Source organism: Arvicola amphibius, chromosome 3, assembly GCF_903992535.2.
Source record: "Arvicola amphibius chromosome 3, mArvAmp1.2, whole genome shotgun sequence".
NCBI classification, from domain to species: Eukaryota; Metazoa; Chordata; class Mammalia; order Rodentia; family Cricetidae; genus Arvicola; species Arvicola amphibius.
The window spans coordinates 1,014,877-1,032,515 of record NC_052049.1 but is presented as its reverse complement, the minus strand read 5'-3'; positions in this window follow the sequence as shown (position 1 = coordinate 1,032,515).

Genomic DNA, 17,639 nt, shown 5'->3' with positions numbered 1-17,639 from the left:
TGTGACTTTATTAAGGAGAAGGAGAGTCTTGGAGGGGATGCTGTCGAGCCTCCCCGCCCCCAAGCCTGAGGCCCCGTGCACACACCCTGCACAGCGGTGTCCGTGGTGGTCCCCTGCACACTCTTCGCTCATCTGCCCATGGCAAGGTGCACACAGTTCCAGCCTGTGGACCAAGCTCCACTCACCTTCCCCTACTCACCGACCTTCCACACCAGCCCTGAAAGGGTCACCTCAGTTCGTTTCTATGACGATTTGGACCCACGTGCTGTCGCCTGCAACCACCCACTTCTTTCTTACACGGAGGAAGCTTGTACCCTAAGGCATGCCACCTGCAGGAGGATACGAGTCCTGCCACCCAGACTCTGGGTGCAGTCCTGTTACCTTCCTCAGCCAACGGGATGTGAGCAAGTGTGACAAGAACCACAAGAGACCAGCAGCTCTGAGAGCTGTGAGTGTTCTCCGTGTCTGTGATTGAGAAAAGCTCAACATGAGGGGACCTCCCTACTCATTCATAGAGCCTAGGACATCAGCACAAGCAGCAGCAGCTGGCCGTGGGTTAAGGGATAAAAGACTTGGGCTGTGTGAAGTCATGGGCTTTGGGATATTTGCTGTGTAGCAAACAGACAGATGCAGCCCTTGTAGTTTGGGCAGGGCTGGGCTGAGGAACCCACCCAAGTCCCCCAGAACTAGCATGAAAGCTCAAGCTGGCTATACAGCATGTTGATGTGAGCTTTGGATGCGGCATTTAACCTCAGGTCCCCACTCAAGAGCTCTGTGTGTCTACTGTCCTCCACCCCAGGCTCCTGCCATTGTCTGTCTAGTCCGTTGTCTTCCCAAGATGTCAGACGACAGACATCCCCACTCTCCAGGGCAGTTCCCACAGCCCCCTAACTAGAGAGAGACAACAGCCCTGCCCCTACCAGCCATAATGCAGCCCCTTCTGGGGGCTGTACTTAGCAGCCCCTGACACTCTGCAGGCCTCTCTGAAGTGTGTGCCCCAGCCCTCGTCTCCCAGCCCCAGGACCATGAGGCCTCTCCATGTAGCTCCCGTGTCACGATATGTGGGCTGAGTGGGCACTCTAGCCTGTTCTGACATGACTGTAGACCCTTCTCCATGGGGGCAGGAACACGGTCCTGCCCCTTTCCAGTCCCTCTAGGAAACCACTGTAAACAGAGTCTCTGGATTGAGCCATCAAGAGTAGAATCTCACTTTTCAGCCAGTCCCCAGTTCAGAATGGAAGCCAGTCCCAGGAGAGAGAGCCATGTGCATGAGAGTGACCAGGTGCTCCCCAAGGACCACAGAGCTGCCACTTTGTAGCCATCATACCCAGCCACCCATTGGGACCAGGAGACTGCCACAGAGTCTGGTCTTCTGGGGAAGGGAAACAGAGAATTCAGATTAGAGAAGGTACTCATGGGTAATGTCTGAGCCTATCATATCCATTCAGAGTGGACAGAGCAAGGGCAGGGACCCAAGGAAGGAAGGGCAGCTCCTGCTGACGAATCCAGAAGGGACGAAGGCTTGCCCTGCCCTTGAGGGCCATAGACGCCCGTCTGAGTCCAGGAGACGGGTGGAACCATGGGGAAATTAGCACATTCTCATCTGTTGCTCTGGCCAGTGGTCCTCTTCCCAAATTGACCCCTTCCCAGGCTCCCGCAGGCAGCAGGCAGGCTTATCTCAGGAGGTTCCTGGATCTGGAGACAGAGTGGTGTAAAGACAGGCTTCAGCAAGGTAGTTAGGCCTGAATCCCAAAGTGGTTCCAACTGGATTCAGCTGGAGACAGTCTTTGAAGGTGCCTGGACCCTTGGCTGGCAGCCACTCCGTGGAGACAGTAACTATTTTATCCTGGGGAAAATCTTGCAGCTCAAGGAGCCTGGGGGGGACACCTGGACAGGTACAGGATGGAACAAGTGTCACAGTGGAACAGCCCACAGGCAGGGAGATAAAGGCTGAAGGTAGCAGAAGCAGGAAAACACACCACTCAGTGAAAGGGGCCAGTCTGTGAAGACTGCAGGGTGTATGGGGGCAGGGGAGGTAGGGACCATGGTGACCAAGGGCTAAGGGTGAAGCACATTGATTATGCCTTTGATCCAATGTGTAGCCTTTGCAATGCCAAATGACTTCAAGAACAAAGGCAGACCTTGGCTATGCATCCACCTTAGAATAACGCTACAATGTCTGCTCTGCTGTGACAGGTTAGCAATAGAGGACTCACGGAGAGGAAGTATGAAGCTCTATGCACTCTCTTCTCACCTACTTATTTTGTGACCTTGTCTCACTGTGTGACCCAGGCCAGCCTTGAACTCACGACCCTCCCACTTTGGTTCGTGAGTGCTGGGATTATAGACCTGGGCCAGCAGACCCAGCTACCCTCTGTAACTTCTCAAATTTTCATGAAACAATAAACTCCTGTAAAAACACAAAGTTATCTAAGGTAAAGGAAGAAGAAGGCAAGAGAGAAATAATGAACTCACGTGAGAAAGTCATCGCTTCACCTTCCTGGCGGCTTCGGAACCAAGACAAAGAGAATCTTTACTGATCTTAAAATTATGATAAAAAATTCTTATGTGTGAACATGTGAGGAGCTGAAGGAAATAGGCCTTGCATGTCCCAGATCTGCTCCTGGAGAGGGAATCCTGAGCTGCACAAATTCCAGCCATGTCTCCAGGACCCAGCACCCAGGACAGTGGTTGCAACAGAGTAACACCTCTCTAACACTCTAGAGTCCTGCACTGACCTGGTGCTGTGTCTCCTGCCGGCAACAGGAGTCCACACCTGACAGGAGGCACCTGAGCCCATATACGGCACTTCTGGGCCCTCACTGGATCTGGGGTACCGAGAATTCCCCAGACAACAGTACTTCTGAGGATATGAGGGTCTCAGCCTGGGCCTGGATCTCTAGCAGGAGGTGGCTCACATCACCACTAGGCCAGGGCCTCTGGAATGTACCAGATGACTGTGACAGATGCCTTCCCCAAAAGTCAGGCGCCCGCCCTGGCTGGCTGACAGGTGTCATCTGGCAGTCACTGGCTCACACCCTGCAGTAGGGTCTGTGGCAACAGAGGCTTCCAAATAGCACAGTGGCTGGGAAAAGGTGAACAGAGGTGACCGCCCTGACACTCCGGGCCTCTCAGCTGGCATTGCCCACCTGCTGGAGGCTAGCAAAGCCGAGGGAAGAAATACAGGTGCCAAGGGAATGGTGCCCTTTGGGCATCTCAGCACCTTCTCCAGAAGTGCCGTCACCCAAATAGGTCTGGAAAGGGATGAGTTAAAAACAAGGTCCACCGAAAATGTGGGCTATGTATGTATGAGTGTGTACAGGTGAGTGCTGTACACACACCCGTGTGAGTACCCCTCCCAGGAAGTTCAGAGTGTCTAATCTCTATCCAGCCCCTCCCTTCACAAGCTCAATGTTAAAATGTCCTTGGCATAATCAGGGACTGCCCAGGTCCTTTACAGGCTGAGACTGTGCAGCTTCTTATGGGGCTGAATCATTCTCTATATGGGAGCTTCAGGGCTGTGTGCACTCAGGGCCCCTTGCCTGTGATTTCGTCAACAGCACAGTGCCCTTCCAGCCACTAGTGCAGAGTGGATATACAGCACACAAGACACACGCTCACGCATGGGGCGGTGTCCGGCCTACCTAAGGTTTGTAAGCAAGTCCTGTGACAGGCATGCATCTTTGCTGCGGAGGGAGCACCCCTTGCTTTTCCACACTAGATAGAGCTGGAAAAGGGGAAAAAGTATAATAAAGGAATTAGAGAGGAGAGGAGGGGAGGGGAGGGGAGAGGAAAGGAGAGGAGGGAAGGGGAGGAGAAGAGGAGGGAGGAAGAGTGAGGGGAGGGGAGAGGGGAGAAGAGAAGAGAAGAGAAGAGAAGAGAAGAGAAGAGAAGAGAAGAGAAGAGAAGAGAGGAGGGAGGGGGAGGAGAGGGGAGGGGAGGAGAGGAGAGGAAAGGAGAGGAGAAGGGGAGGGGGAGGGACAGAAGAGGAGAGGAGAGGGGAGGGGGGAGGGGAGGGGAGGGGAGGGGAGGGGAGGAGAGGAGAGGAGAGGAGAGGAGAGGAGAGGAGAGGAGAGGAGAGGAGAGGAGAGGAGAGGAGAGGAGAGGAGAGGAGAGGAAAGGAGAGGAGAGGAGGAAGTGGGAGAATCAAGAACAGAAGCTAGTGAGGGAGGGGCCCTGGCTCCTGGACACTGGCCTCCTTCCCCTGAGGTGAGTGGCAGCAAGGTCAAAGCTGCACACTCAGCCTTGCTCAGAGGGCACAGTCCTTTACCACCGCCCTCTGAGGCAGCGACCTGAAAGCAGGCAGGAGGCTAGAGGGAAGCAAGGCTGCAGATTGCCTGAGAAAGCTTATCCTGTGGCGCTTGTGGCCCTGGGGAGCCCCGGTGGAGATGAAAGACACAGAAGGCATCTGTGTCCCCAGGTTTCCTTGACCTCTGGGAGCTGGAAGAATGTGGGCAGTGTTTCAGGGGTGGGCAGTGCAGCCTAGGAACCAAGTCTCCTTGGGAACAAAAAGCAACTGGTTTATTCTGGAGAAAACAGAACACAGAAAAGCAATGAGCAAAGGCAGTGGGGCTGTTCACCCTGTCCGAAGCCCCGACCCTGCCCAGCAGCCAGAGACTCAGAGGTGGGAGCCCAGGGCCTGTAGGCTCTAGGTGAGGGCCCCACGAGGCAGAGGCTGCGCATCTGCGTGACGTAGCCACCACTAGTGTTTCCATGAAGCAGCTGTTCCATGCCTCATATCCTCTCTGACCGTTTAGTCTAAAGCCTCAAGTGCAACAACCTCTAGTGAGTCAAGAGTCAAACACCTGGCCAGCTGATAAGTACAAGGTGTGACTCACATGTGAATACCTGTACACGCACGCAGACAAGTACACACAGATAAGCACATGCTTGCTAGCACACATATGCATGTGCCCATCTGCATATAAATAGAAGCACACATATATGCTCTTATGTGTATACAGGTATACACCTACACATACAAAGACAAGAACACACATGTCCATATGTACATATTCACCTGTGGACCCCTGCACACACATGAGCTCATGTACATATTCATATGTATATACACATGTATAGCTGCACATATAGAGACAAGAACATATACATCCTCACATGTAAATACACATGCATACTTATGCATACATGTTTACATGAACAAATAAGCACACATGTACAGGTGTTCACATCTCTACACGCACAAGTATGTGTACATTCTCATATGTGTACACATGTGAACACTCATGTGTAGTGATGGGGTGAGCAGGCCTGCTTTTCATCCTGCCCAGCTCCTGCATGGCTAGCTTAGCCCTGGAAATAACAACACACAAACTGTATTCATTTAAACACTGCCTGGCTCATTAGCTCTAGCCTCGTACTGGCTAACTCTCACATCTTGCTTTAACCCATATCTAGTAATCTGTATATCACCACAGGGTCGTGGCTTATCGGGAAGATTCTAACCCACGTCCATCTCGGGCTGGAGCTTCATGGCGACTGCCTCACTGCCTTCTACCCAGCATCCTGTTCTGTTTACTCCACCTACCTAATTTTCTGTCCTATCAAAAGGCCAAGGCAGTTTCTTTATTAACCAATGAAAGTAACACATAGACAGATGACCCTCCTCCATCACTCATGTTTACTTGTGAAGATGTGTCCATATCTACCACATACAGAAATAAGCACACACACATGCTCATTTATTTACATATATGCCCACTTGTGCACACACTTTCACAAGAGTGCCTATGTGCACACCTGTGCATACGTACTCATATGAACATACTCAGCTGTGAACACACTCAAATAGTCACACACTTTCATATTCACAGCCCCACATAGGTACGGGAACATGCATTCATGAACACGCATGAACATGTGTGTACCACGCTGTTCACACTCATGCATACTCAACCGTTCTCACTGCATAGTTCGGTGGACGGTGACGACGACGTCAGCGTCACTGATGTTAAAGATTCCCCGCGCTCGCGCGACTCACAGAGCAGAGTATGGTGGTCATCACATGGTACGAGAACCCACGTGTAAAGTGCAGTGACTGCCCGTGACCAGTCAGAACTGGGCCTGCTCGTCAAAGACCAGATCCATCTGCTCTTAAGCCCTATCTTCCAAAAGTTGTGTGGTGTCTGGTGCAGTGGCAGAAACGTAGGCCACCACTCCTGCAGCTCAACATATGACACATGAGACCATTGCCAGGGCCCCTCTCTGCTGTTCAGAGCCTTCTCTAGCTTCGACTTGAGCCTGCAGTCCAGGGGGATGCAAGGGGCCCTCCCAATGCACCCCAGCTCACCCATGGCCTCCGCTGAGTAGACTTTACTCTGCCACATAGGCGAAGGTGACCTCAGAGCTGAGTCACAGAGAGGAGTACTGGAGCTGGAAATGGCAATGAGATATCAGCATCAGGAAGTAGGAAGGCGTCAGCCATGAGTCTGGCTAATAGGCAGTGGGTTGCAGGGAACAGGGCAGTGCAGAGGAAGAACTTGGTAAAGGATGGGATATCGTGGGGATCCAGATCCGTCTTGAGATCCAGCTCCAGCTGTTCTGCATGTTGGCTGTGACAGGGAGACCCATGGTCAAAGATCTATCATGCACTCCTCCTCAGACACATGGTCCCCAGGCCGGGCCACACACCCCGTCATGAACACTGTGTCGGAAAGCTTGCCCTTCCCAGTGACCTTTCTGGAAACAGGCTTCCTTGGGCTGGAGAGCTCAGCTCTCCAGAGAAAGGGCCTCATTCTGCCCCTCATGGAGCCAAAGGCCACCTACCCTCATGGAGCCTCACGGTCCTGGGCACAGAGGCACGCAGTGTGTTTATCTTCTTTATGCCTACGCAACAGCTAACTACTTGCCCTGGCTAATTTGTATCAGCTTGACTAGAGTCATCTGAAAGGAATAATCTCTGTTGAGAAAAAATGCCTCCATAAGATCCAGCTGCAGGGCATTTTCCTAATTAGTGATTAATGGGGGAGCCAGCCCATTGTGCGTGGTGCCATCCCTGGGCTGGTGATCCTGGATTCTGTAAGAAAGCAGGCTAAGCAATCCATGGGGACTAAGTCAGTAAAAGTAGGTTCTTGCCCTGTTTGTGTTCCTGTCCTGACTTCCTTCAGTGATGAACAGCAATGCCAAAGTGTAATCCAAATAAACCCTTTCCTCCCCAACTTGCTTTTCAGTCATGGTGTTTAGCCGCAGCAATAGAAACCCCAAGACCGTACTCACTGCCATCCCATTGCTTACGCCAATCCCCGTGGAGGAAATAAGTGAGCAAGGCCCTGGAGCAGGCACTGCCTTCACTACTTCTTTCGTGCATCTCAGGGTTAAGACACAGGTAGCCAGTGGCTTTGTAAATCAGCCTGTGGGCTGGCCTGCTCTCCAGGAAACCTTCCCCTAGGAAGTAGACACAGCTGCCATCAGGAGTCACCAAGCACACTTTGAACGTGTCAGTGACTCTCTGGATGGCCGGAACCCAAGCACACACCCAGAGAGTGGTGTTCCTATCGTTCACGGAGAGAGGCTTTTATAGGGAAAGTGAGGGCCAACGGGGAGGGACAGGTTTAAATCAGGCTCTGCCCTAACCTGGATCTCAAGAAAATCGCTTCCTTCTCTTTGAAGCTGTGGGGCAAGAGAACTGCATGGCCACTTGGGTTTTTTTTTTTTTTAAATTTATTTATTTATTATGTATACAACATTCTGCCTCGATGTATGCTTGCACACCAGAGGAGGGCGCCAGATCTCAGTACAGATGGTTGTGAGCCACCATGTGGTTGCTGGGAGTTGAACTCAGGACCTCTGGAAGAGCAGCCAGTGCTCTTAACCTCTGAGCCATCTCTCCAGCCCGCCACTTGGGTTTTATACTCAGTAGGCAACTAGTTAGACATTCCTGTATAAAATGTCAGAGTTGATCCAGCTGCAAAGAACACTGTGTATTTATTCTATGTCTGTGTCTCAGGAATCAGGGCAGCAGAGACTGGTCCTTACCTTCTCAGACTACAGACTACACATGGCCCTTCTGCCTCTCATCTGAGATTCAGAGGGGAGGCTTTGTCTCCAAGCACTCCTGATTGTCAGCAGCACTCACCCTCTGGTTGTATGGGAAGCTCTCTAGGCTGTTCATGAACTTCCTCAGAACCAGCAAAGGAGGAAGACTCCAAAACATGCCACTATAGTCCTATGAAATGGAAGTACACATATATGATTATATACATCCAACCCCATGCATGTAATCAGACATGAAGCCATATGCCTGTAACTACATGCATGAGCCATTTGCATTCAACCACATATGTATGATAGTGTATTATGATAGCACACGTGGAACCACAGGTGGATAACAAGCATACAGCTACATGCATTTATATGAATAAACATGTATTAACTACATGGTTTAACTGTGCTTATGAAACTCAAGTTATGAGCTGGAGAGATGGCTCAGAGGTTAAGAGCATTGTCTGCTCTTCCAAAGGTCCTGAGTTCAATTCCCAGCAACCACATGGTGGCTCACAACCATCTGTAATGAGGTCTGGTGCCCTCTTCTGCCTGCAGGCATACATGCAAACAGAATATTGTATCCATAATAAATAAATAAATATTTTTTTAAAAAAGAAACTCAAGTTATATAATGTAGTTGTGCCACATGAACATGTAGTCACACACAGTCACTAGTGTAGCCATGCACATATGATCACATATGTAACTGTGCACATGTGATAACATAGACCCCCCCATCCTAGCTGTACTTCAGTTTCCCACCTCATGGGATCCCCACATGCTGACATCTCAGCTTTAAGTTTCACGCCCAGGAACCAGGACGTTGTCACTATGGTTTGTTTTGCTCCCACCAACAACAGTCCAGGACATTGGAAGGCACACCCCCTCTCGGTACCACACTGACCTCACGGTACCAAACAACCGCATCTCCTGTGCTGGGTGTCTTTAGGTTGAGCACATAGCTCACTGATACAGAAACTTGGCTATTGTGTGCAAGGTCCTAGGTTCTATTCCCAGCATCTTTAAAAGAGTATCCAAGCCAGACATGGTAATGCTCACCTCCAACTGAAACTGTGGTAGTGCCAGGGAGATCACTGCAAGTTTAAGGCCAGTCCATCTACATACAGAGTTCTAGGCCAGCTAGGACTATTAAGACTGTATCAAAAAAATATTATAAATATTATAATCAAACCCTTATAAACCGAACACTGCTTCCCACTTTGGTGACATGTATGAGGATAGATAGAAGTTTTGGTGGCATGTAGGTTCTTCTGTTCATGTGTTGCTGTCATTGGCTAATGAATAAAGAAACTGCTTTGGGCCTGATAGGGCAGAACTTAGGTAGGCGGAGAAGACAGAACTGAATGCTGGGAAGAAAGGCAGAGTGGGAAAAGCCATGGATCCTCTGCCTGAGATGGACACCCGTTAGAATCTCTGGTAAGCCACAGCCACGTGGCAATACACAGGTTAATGGAGATGGGTTAAACTAATATGTAACAGTTAGCCAATAAGAAGTTAGAGCTAATGGCCAAGCAGTGTTTTAATTAATACAGTTTCTGTGTGGTTATTTCAGGGTTAAGCTAGCTGGGTGGTCAAGTGGGCCCTGCTCCTTGCAACAGTGGCACACGTGCGGACATGAACAAGGACACATACTTGTTAAATACTGCCAGCTGTCTCTGTGGTGACATGGAACCTCGTTATAACTTTATCAGCAACGTGAAATCATTTCATCATGAAGCATGTAGTAGTCATGACTAACCTGAGTGCACTCCCGGGAGCCTCCTACTGCCTTTGGTGCTATGAGGAGGATTGTTCTTCCCATCCACTGACTACACTCCCGGAATCCTTTGCTGATGTGGATGTTGTCAAGCTTCATGTAGGACAGGATCCTAGACAGTTTCTGCTTTCTAGCCAACCACAGGGACTTACACAGCAACTTCTGGAGAGAGCTAGTTTTCTGATTCTTTTCCATCAATCAAATACTACGTTATGCTTCTGGAACTTGCTGTGAATAGAGATTGCTTTAAAGCCTTTTAGGTGTCCACTTCTTGGTCAATTCATGGAAATTCAAAGTTTATATTTTTAAAACACAGAACTTACTCCTTCCCTTTCCATGTTCTTGGTAGTGCTGGAAGCCATAGGAATGCAGACTTAATCAAACCCAAGTCCAGCCTGTTATTCAGCAAGCACCCTGCAGCACACAATGCCCTGTCTGCACTGAATTAAGTAACTCGTTTTCTTCTTTTCTGCATAGGTGAGAGACTACTGTTCCTGGCCTGCTAGATATCTTTGCTGGCCACATTCAGTCAGTCACCCTTGCTTCCTCCTGAAGGCCAAGTGACTATGCTACCCACAGGTCTGCTTGGCTGTCTGTCAATCATGAGGTAGGGGCAGATCCCGAGGAACAAATGCCCAGCCCCAAAACTTTCAGAATAGACAAACATAGTCACTCATATATGCCCCAGAGCCTAGTGTGTCTGGTGTCTGCACTAATGTGCTGACAGGCCAAGCAAGGGCCCCAGTCCAGCCTGTCTTTGCATGGCCTTGCCTCTGACCACTCAGGATGTCTGATGGCAGCTCCTAGCCAAATGACCTCTCTATCTCTGAGGGTGACAACACTCCCCTCTCAGCCTCTCCAAAGGTCAAGCCTGATAACCAGGGACCCCAGGAGGTTTATCTGCATCCTTCCTCCCGCACTGTTCCTGAAAAGGGAGCAGATAGCCAGGTGAAGACAGGTTCAGAGGGCTCAGCCACGGGACTCAGTCCACAAGTCTGCTGCAGAACTCTCACTTCCAGAATGGCGAGGCCCTGCATCCTGTGCAAACAGAGCCACGTGCTCCGTGACTGTACACCTCCATCAGCCTCAAGCCAAGCAGCGGACAGAGCACAGACCAGTGTTCTTCCTGGAAATGGCAGGAAGACTCTCGCCACGGCGAAGACGGACACTGGAGGTGACCTTTCACAGCCTATAGCTTTCTTCTTATCTGGCCCCAGCAACATGTGGCCCCACAATGTAGCCTATAAGAGGGCCACCAGGTATACACAGAACACGAACACCCATCGAGTTACCTGGCCTGTTGAGGGAGTAACCATGTGGCACTGACTTTCCTAGTTTAGCAATAACTTGGGAGAGCAACAGATGCTACCTGGGCCTTGTGTGTGCCAAGCACGGTGGTGGATGGATCCCTTGGCCACCCCCCTGAACTGACCGCAGTGAGATAGGCAAGTCTGGATGTGACCATTGGGAAGCTGTGTGCCTAAGGTGTCTATGCAGAGAGTGGTATGCAGAGAGAGAATTCTCACTCCACCGTCCCTTCCACTGAGACAACCATGATAATCCCTTCACCTTCTTAAGACTGATTCCCTGGGCCTGAAGCATCAGAGCTCTTCAGATGGGGTGTCCTAACTAGAAATTGCTTCTCATACCTCTAAGCGGTTAGTCTGCAACTAGGGTTCAGCAAGGCTGCTCTTCACCCAGCTGGCCTCATGCCTCTTCCTACTCCCAGAAACACTCAGTGCTGCTTGGTTTTAGATACATCACCTTGTCTCTGTCTTTCTACAGTGTGCATCCTGAGATACTGTGTCCAAACTGCCTTCTTTCTAAGTCCTTGGTCACATAGGACCAGGGCCTTAAGCTAACTTGACCTCATCTTAGCCTGACTATACACCCAAGAACTCTGTTTCCAAATAATGTCCCACACAACATCTAGTGGAGATACATCCAGGGGAGAGAGATCCTGCTCAATCCAGTTGAGGCTCCAACAAACTTGTCCTGGCTCTCTAAGAAGCCTCTGGCGCCTCAACCTCTGCCCGCTGTTGGGTCCTGGGATACTGGTCTCTGCACCCTGTGTTTGGCATCACTTTCTCCTCCTTTGAAGGCCTCCGCAGGCCTGGAGTACACATCACCACCTGAATATGTGGAGTTAGGTCTTCATACTAGAGAGACACTAGACACAAGCTATCACCACATCAGCGCCTCCTGGGAAGGAGGTCTGACCCCGGGACTCCTCTAGGCTCCATTCCTCACTAGAGGCCCATCTGAGGCATGCAAGAACCTCCTCCCTGCGGGACATGGAGCTGCTTTCTGAACCTGTGTGGTCCCTGCGCTGCAATGTGCCAGTTGAGCATCCTGGCCTCCTCAGGCCTGAGGAGGCTGTCAGCTTCCTCATGGAAGAAGAGGAACCTCTTATGTCTTGGACACAGGAGCCGTGCTCAAATGAACCCTGTAGCACACCACTTCTGTGCCTAAGCAGAGACTCTCCTGCACATTTTCAGGAAGCCAGGGTTGTGGCAGCCCCTGCACAGTGCTCTGTGACCCGGCTTGGGTGGCAGAGAAAGTATGATCTAAGGACAGTGGTTCAACAAGGAAATCAAGGCACACGTCTTGTTTCCACATTAGAGAGCGCGGAGAAGAGCACGTGTTAATTACATGAGGGACTAAACAGGACAAACCTTTTGAGCAGTAGACATAACATTTAAGAATAAAATCGACATGGCGGGTAAAGGTCGCAGAAGATCAAGTAAGGCGCTAATAGTTGTGCTTTTTCCATTTTCTTATCGATCAATATTACATTTTTTCCAAGCTAAAACGCAGCAGCAGAGTTATTGCTGACCTTTTCCTCACCCTTCCATTGTGTATAAAATCACAGCAAAATAACAAACGACTTTATAAGCAACAGAATTTTTCTGAAACAAACCCCCAGGTGAGCTAAAATCTTCCTCAAAATTTATTTCTTTGGAAACTAAGAGGAAGGAGCCACTCACAATTAGCAGCGGAAAAGCCCTCACTTCTGAAATGTGTGACCCCCCCCCCCATTTCAAGCAGCTTTGTGATGGCACCAAGAGCACTGTTGGAGGGCTGCACGTCTTAAAAGCTGACTGGGTAAGGTTGGGAGTGCCTACTTGCACACACAAGCTCTAGTCCTGCATTAGACCTGGGTGTCTAATCATAAGACAGCTTCTTTTATTCCAAGGGACCAGATCTCCCTTCCTGAGAAATTCCTTAGGTAATTACCTAGAAACTGTCTTCTGAGCTGGGGAAGAAAGAACACAGTAAGTCCCCAGAGTTACCCTCAGGCCGGATAAAACACACAAACACACGTGACGAGAGGCATGTGGCTCATGTCTGGTGTGTACATGTTCCACTCATTCACTGGAAGTGAGCACTGGAGCGTCATTGCATGGAAGCAGAGCAGACACTTCCAGAAGGAGCCTGTTACAGTAGGTATGAGCAGGAGACAATGGCTTCAGATGCTGGAGGCAGAGCTTTGTCAGCCTAAGGCCACTAGGAAGCCCTCTGTCTCATTAAGGCACATGAGTCCACAGATCCACATGGGCTCTGCTCCCAGGCTCTGCCCCCAGTCCCTTGAGGCCTCTGGCAGAGTGGAAATAAGTCAGAATTGATTTGAACAAGGACTCCTGATTCACAGTAAGTCAGAAATGTGTGTGTGTGTGTGTGTGTGTGTGTGTGTGTGTGCGCGCGTGTGTGTGTGTTTAAAGTGGATTTTCTTCAGGCCTTTGAGTGACAACTGAAAGAATCGAGAGTTCAGCAGCATCACAGCAAGCTTGCTCCTCCAGGCTTCTGGAAATTGTGAGGTCACTGCACAAACGTGGCTTTTCCTGTGGTTACCGCACATTACACATTGGTATCTAGTACTGCTCTCTCATAAGGAGCAATTGAGCTTAACTCCCATATGTTAAAGTCCTAGTCTGATTGCCACAAAGTCCATATCCCATTGAGGTAAGGCCTATCCTATAATCCCATTAAAGAAGCCTGCTCCTTCAGTTATAGGTGGAATGACTGGGGTTCACAGTAATAGTTTATTTTAATTTTAAAAAATTAAATATACACAGGCACAGCTTCAAAGGAGACATAGCTGTTAACAGAAGCTTCCCTTCCTTTGGATTTCTAGCCTTTGAGTTGGGCTAAAAGGGAAGATTTTCTACTTCATGTGATTGTATGTGTGCACTGGCTGTCCAGACTGGATGCTGCCTGTCCGTTGTGTGCTGACTCATCCTGCAGCATGTAAGTGTGTAAATAATGGGGTCACAGGTTTGCAAGTTCATCATGTGAGTGAGCAAACCTTCCTGCCCAGGTCTGAGAAGAGGAGGGAACCAAAGTAGGCGCTGAGAGGTTAGGCTACAGCCATAGTTAGTCCAAGCCAGAACCCCAGAGTCTGGTAGAAGGGGTGCTGGGACTGGGAGACAAAAGCAGACTGGTGTCCTTAGATTAGAGTCCGGAGACAAAATAGCAGCTCCTTCTGCCTATAGATCTGTAAGAAAAGAGATAGTCCTTCAGAGAACGAGAGAGAGAGAGAGACAGAGAGAGAGAGAGAGAGAGAGAGAGAGAGAGAGAGAGACACTCCCTACACCTGGGCCTGCTGGGTCTAGGATGGGTCTTGGATGAATTGTTAAAGGAGCACCTGTTCCTTATGTACTAGGGTCTGAGCCCACAGGTCTCTATGGATCCCTGGGGGTAGGGATATCCTGCAAGCCCGGTGCCAGGATCTGGGCCTAAGCATTCTGGGTACCACTGACATTGTTCTAGAGGAGGGTGAGACAGACCAATACAGCCCATCCAGGGCCCAGCCAGGGAGATCAGAGACACGAAACAAGGCAGGAAAAGCCCAGCAACAGACAGATGGGAAAGAGTGACATGGTGGGCTTTAGATTGACCAGACCAGGGCAGGGCACCCGAGCATATTAAAATTGATGTTCCTGGAGAGACTGTCATCAGGGCTGCTGCTCCTGGTTTAGGTAGAAGCACAGTGCACTCTCTTGGCCTTCAAGCACTAGCTGCCATGGCTTCCAAGAAGGGCTAATTTTCACTCAGAGTCCATGGCAGCAATGGTGAGTGAGCATAGAGCCTAGCTCTGTACTGTCCGAGGCAGGGAACGGGCAGGGCACAGGAGAATTAGGTGGCCAAGCATCGTGATCTTTGCAAGGACAACACGTCATATCCTCTAGGCTCAGGGTGAGCTGGTGATGCTACCTGTTATAACCTGCCACCTGCCGAAGGGGGCCATCTCCTGGAGTCATGCAAAACCTTCTCAGGGGTCCTCAGTGGCGGCAAAGGTAGTGAGAACCAGCAGAGCAGCTGCCGGGTCCTGGGAAGTCCTCTGCATAGAGTCCACCCTTTATTGCCTGATGGAATCAGGGAGAGATGTTAGGACGTCTCTTTTGCCCTGGAGACTCTTAAAATTAAATAAATAAATAAAACCACTCTGAAGTACCCCAGAGCAAGCTCAGGAATGAGCTAGCTCTCAGGGAAAAGTTGGAGGTCATCAGGACAGAGGGCCTACCTAGAGGACAACATGGTGGGAAAGGAGACACCCTAACAAAGGACTCGTTAGAGAGCCTCAAGAGGCAGAGGGAGTGGGAAGAAGCCTGGCTGGGGATGTGAATGGCCACAGTGTGAGGACAGCCTAGGAACAGTGTTGACAAAATGCCCTGCAAGCCTGACCAGCGTGTGGGCTCAAGGGGCCCAACTATGGCAGCTTCTGCAGAGGGAGAGTAAGCGGCGGCCCAAAGATCTCCGACCAGCAGAGCTCGCTCAGCCCAGAATGCCATCCCTGGAGGCCTTTAGATTGTCATCCGTCACCTATTGCCCCTGTGAAGGAATGCGTGGGGCTGATAGATATGAGGCTGCAGAGGAGGGGTTCGCTTAGAGTCCTCAAAAGTGAGTCCTGCCTCTGCTAAGAGAAGTGGGCCAGGCACTGCCCCCAGCAGCTGTGTTAACACTGCTATCAAAGGGAGCGGGCAAATCAGTACTGTGTGCTCAAAGCCTGCCTGCGGCTCAACGAAACTAGCCTGGCTCAGGCGCCGTCTGTCCTGGAATGTCCCCTCACTGGCTATTACCTTCCCGACAAACTCTCTCTGCCGTTTATCTTCCTCGGAGGTGGAAAAGGATTTCACCCGCAGGTGGGAGGAAACAGCCTTGCAGATAAAAGGAAGAAACTTCAAACTGTTTCTTGTGTTGATAAAAGGTAGTAGAGACCAAAGTTACCGGAGAAGGGCCCCGGGGAACAATGGTCTCTCCGGCACAGAATTCCATTTTCATTTTTAAAAAAATTTAATTTAATTCAATTAATAAGCATTTTGGTCACCACACCCCCCAAATCTCTATTTCAGTGTATATTCTTTTTTTAAAAAGCTAAAATTAATTGTTCTACTTACAAATTAAATGAACCTGATTAATAATTACTCTTACCACAAAAATACATCTTAAACTAAAGGTATGGAACAACATGATGGTGGGGAGGCTCCAGGTCTCTTTTAAGGCACTTGCTAGGGACACTTTCCTGTGTTGCTGGCAGCGAAGACAGCAGCTTCAGGTAATTCTGTGACCAAAGGACAGCAGAGGCCCTTAAAGCACAAAGAAACCACCCAACCATCCAGAGCACTGAGCCTCATAACAGCAGCAACAGGGCCTTTATTCGGAGCCTGGTAACATCACAGAGGCTCCCACCATTAGGCACAGCGGCAAACAGGTTCTCCCCAGCCTCCCAGCCTCCCGACAGGACTGGAGAACGTGCCTGTGTCTTGCCCAGAAGTTGGAACTGGTGGAAAGTTATGAAAACTATACAAATAAAAACAGAGGTTTCTGTACTGCTGCATTTTATTTGACGATGCGACATTTTACCTTCATTTACAGAAATGGCGAGGCTGCACGGTGCAGCTTTCGTTCTGATTTTCCAGCCCCTACCCTGTGGCAGTGGCATCCTCTTCAGTCTGCCAGCTGAGCTGCAACCTTCCCCTGCACACGGACTGATCCATGGTCCAGACGATGCAGCAGTGGGCCAGAATGCTTTGTCTGGAAAGGCAGAGGGGCCAGGGATGTGGCCAGCTTTATCTCCTTCTGCTCCTCACTGGAAAAGTCAGGATCGTAGGAGACTGTCTGCCAATCCCTCCACCTGTTTTTGACCAGGTAAACTGACTTTCTGCGGGGCGTATGCTGCTCTTCAGATTCTTTGGGGGGTACTCACCCCGCCCAGGGCAAGGCTGTGTTCCTTTTAATAACAAAGACAAGGGCTACAAATGCTCACTTGAAGGGAGTTTTCCTCTTATGGTGACATCATCATACTCTGGCTCACCTTCATTTTAATGATACTGTGAAATTTCATTTTTAATTACCCGAGCAGAAAGGTTTTGACTCCATCCAAATGCTCTCGGCCACAGAAGCATCAGCGCTCCCGACCAATTACCCACATTTCCATCTTACGTATTGCAAATGTGACCTTTCGTTAGAATTTGATTGTGAGCCTCCTGCTGTGAGCGGTGGCCACGTCTGGGAGGCCGGTTCTCTCTGCCTCCTGACTGCTGTTACTGCTAATCCCCTTTGATGGCTGGAGGACAGGTGAGTGGAACTCACAGGCTGGTGGCACAGGGAGCCTAGGCTGCCTGGCCTAGACAATGCCACATCCATAGCAGAGACAGAACCAAGGAGTGAGTCTCCAGCCTGTGTATGGAGCAAGTATTCTCCCGTATGTGGCTCTAGAACTTCCTCAGCCTCTGAGGACACACTGAGATGGGGTGGAGAGCCCATCACTGCCACCCACATTTGACACAGGACTTTGGGGGAGGTCTGGAGACTGGGAAACTTGGGAAAAGCGGGATTGTGGTTGTCAGGCAGAGTC